Here is a 3,226-nt window from a genome sequence, read left to right as displayed (position 1 = left end):
AAAAATTTTTTAGGGACCCAAAAAAATACTTGTAATCCAACTCCGAGGCCCCCGCCCGGTTTCCCCCGGAATGCATAACACTAGGATCCACCACCACCCGACTGTGAACCCCCATGACCAACTCCACGAACGGTCTAGGTGCCACCCTCACCTGAATGAGAACTCCCTCTACCACTATGTGAACCACCTCTCGATGGTTGATTAGCTAGCCTCGGAGTAGAAACCTAAGAACTAGGGTGTGAACCACCCTGTCGAGCTCTGGGGAAATCTCTAGCATAGTGCCCAACCTAACCAAACTCAAAACATCCACCACGGCCGCTAGCCGATAGGCGAAATGTAATAACCACCACGATCAATTGCCGAAAATACGCGCCGAGAGCTCTGCTGCCTTGACTATGTCCACCTCTACAAGCCTAAGTACTACAAACTGAACTGAGGATGATGGCCTCTCCTATGGTGATCACGACCTCCAGAAAAGGAGCCTCAAAAACCTCCCGAAGAATGAAGTCTCTGATGTTAGGCGTATTTATACGCTTATCCACCGTATATTACCCATATTCTACCTTGTTTAGAGGACGAATTAAGCTAAATACACCTAACTAATCATTATTCTTGCATTACGAGCTAATACGTATGTGTTTGATGCAATCAGGCAATTTTGGAGAAAATACGCAGTGATTCGGACGAAAATGAAAATTGCATGCAAAAATCATCTAAGTGTCAAAACGAAGAGACGTCTCGCCGAGCTCAGGCCAAAGCGAGCAACTGGCGTGCCCTAGACCTCGCTCAGTGAGGAGAAGCATGGAATTTGCCCAAGATGGAAGAAATTGGCTAAGTGCAAAGTTGACATGTGACCTCGCCGAGCGTGGCTCAAGGCAAGGCACAGTTGAGTTTTAAGCCTCGTTCAGCGAGGGTGGTGTCCAAAAGTGCAGAAGTGGAGAAATTTTTGCAAGTGTGAAATTGAAGAGTGACCTTGTTGAGCGTGGCTCAAGGCGAGGCATGATCAAGTTTCGGACCTCGCTCAGCGAGGTGGGGCTTCAAAAATGCAAGAGTCCAGAATTTTTTTAAGTGTAAAACAAGAGGGGGACCTCGCTGAGTGTGGTTGAAAGCGAGGCCCTGGCAAGTTTTAGGGGTCACTCAGCAACCTCCCTCGCAGAAAGGGTACTCATGCAAATTGTTAGACCCGTTTTTGGTGGGCTTTGTAGGGTTATTTCTCAACACTATAAATAGCACCCTTGGTCATTTTTTTAAGGGTATCACGTATTATTTCGCAGAGAGAAAGGAGTAAGACTTATCATCGTAGGGTATGAATTTTTATCTTCTTAAATTCATCTTTTTTTCATTCGAACATGAAATTTAATTGCTCTAATCCGACTATGAGCGGCTAAGATCCCTTGTTCTGGGGTTATGGCCAAAGTATGATTGTTGTCGTATGAACTTGAGTTGACATTTATCCTATGTATCATATGAGTTATTTGCTTAATCTTGTGCATGACTATTTTGCGCTTCGCGACCGCAAGGGATAAATATTTGATTCTTAGATTGAACTCGAGAGAGGAATACTAAGTTAGTACGAAGACTGAGCAGAGTAGGATCCTAACACTGGGCATTGGGGAGCAGATTCGCGTCTAGGATAGAGATATATCTAGTTCGCCCTACTTGGTTGATATACAAGAATTGTGAATGCGTTTGTATGAATGTTCATGACCATAGAGATATAGGCGTGAAAGCAATACGAATAGGTGACTAGAGAACTCGAGAGATTCGTAGTCATAAAATTAACCCTGTCAATCAGTAACTCGATAAAGAATAAGAGTCAACGATAGCGCATGCGTAACATGAATACGATAGTGCCGTAACCCTGGAATGTCTTCTCTCTGTGATAAACTCAATCTATAACCACGGTTGTTACAACTTGTTCACATAAGTAGTGTTTATTTCCTTTTTGCTATATTTAGTAACCTAAACAAACATTCTTTTATTTAATTTCATAATTAGTAGGTGATAGTATATTTTCATAGAACCGTTGATCATAAGTCTCTGTGGATACGATAACCGACTTCAAAAGTCACTATATTACTTGGCGACCACGTATACTTGCGTGTGTGTTGGGAGCCAACAAGTTTTTGGCGCCGCTCCGGGGACTTATAAATCAACTGTTCTACCAGTATAAACTATTTCTGCTTTAGTTATCCAAGTATTAACGTCTTGATCTTAGCTGCTATTTGATTGCAGGTACTCTGTCCGAATGCGAAGCGGAAAATTGCGAGTTAAAATAATCTTGAGGAATTCGATCCTGAACCTGAACGTACTTTCAACCGACGCAGGAGAGATTTGAACTTATTGCAGAATCCACAGGCTCTAGTTGAATTACCCGTGGTCATGGCAAATAATCCACCAGCGAAAGTGAGAGAGGTTGCAGTGCCTCGTGTGGCGGATGTCACTTCAAGCATTGTCAAGGCCACTATCGAAGGGAACTTTGAGCTGAAGCATCCTATGATTCAACTACTTCACTCTAGTGGGCAATTCACAGGAATGTCACACGAGGACCCTCAGCGTCACATCCATACTTTTCTACAGATTTTCGATACCTTTGCTACTAGAAGGGTCACTAAAGAATATGTGCGGCCGATTAATCGTTCCCTCTCTCTATCCAGGGAATGCAAGTAGCTGGTTATTAGCAGAGCCCGCCAATTCTATCACTATGTGGGATGACTTGGCAATGAAATTATTGACAAGGTTCTTTCCACCAGCAAAGACAGCTCGCCTCCGAAGGGAGATCATGTCATTCAGGCATAAAAATGGAGAAAATTTATATCAAGCATGGGAGAGGTTCAAGGGTCTCCTCAGAGATTGTCCTCACCACCATCAGACAAATGAAGTTCTGGCACATACATTTATTGAGAGTCTGGATGCCCAACATAAGTCATCACTTGACATTGCTTCCGGAGGGCAGGCCCTTGATCTGAGCTATGAAGAATTATTCACATTATTGAATAGGTTTACTCAGACTGGTAGGATGACACAATCAACATTTAAGCCAAGAAGGTACCTGGTGTTTTTGAAGTGGATAATTTTACGGCACTATCGGTACAAATTGAGGCCATGAGCACTGAAATTAAGAAGTTAACTGCGACGCAAGCACAACCACAGGTGCAAGCAGTACAGCAAGTGTCACGACCCGACTAGGGGCCATGATGGGTACCCGGAGCTAACCACCGAGCAC

At 43.7% G+C, this 3,226-nt stretch overlaps 1 pseudogene; it reads right to left on the bottom strand.

The window, feature by feature from the left end:
• Positions 1-2,771: 2,771 nt before the first annotated feature.
• Positions 2,772-2,865, bottom strand: LOC132065854 (small nucleolar RNA R71; annotated as a pseudogene).
• Between the last annotated feature and the right edge of the window lie 361 nt (positions 2,866-3,226).

Source organism: Lycium ferocissimum, chromosome 7 (assembly GCF_029784015.1).
Source record: "Lycium ferocissimum isolate CSIRO_LF1 chromosome 7, AGI_CSIRO_Lferr_CH_V1, whole genome shotgun sequence".
Lineage (NCBI taxonomy): Eukaryota > Viridiplantae > Streptophyta > Magnoliopsida > Solanales > Solanaceae > Lycium > Lycium ferocissimum.
Note: the sequence above shows the minus strand (reverse complement) of the source record. Positions and strands in the feature narration are given on the sequence as shown.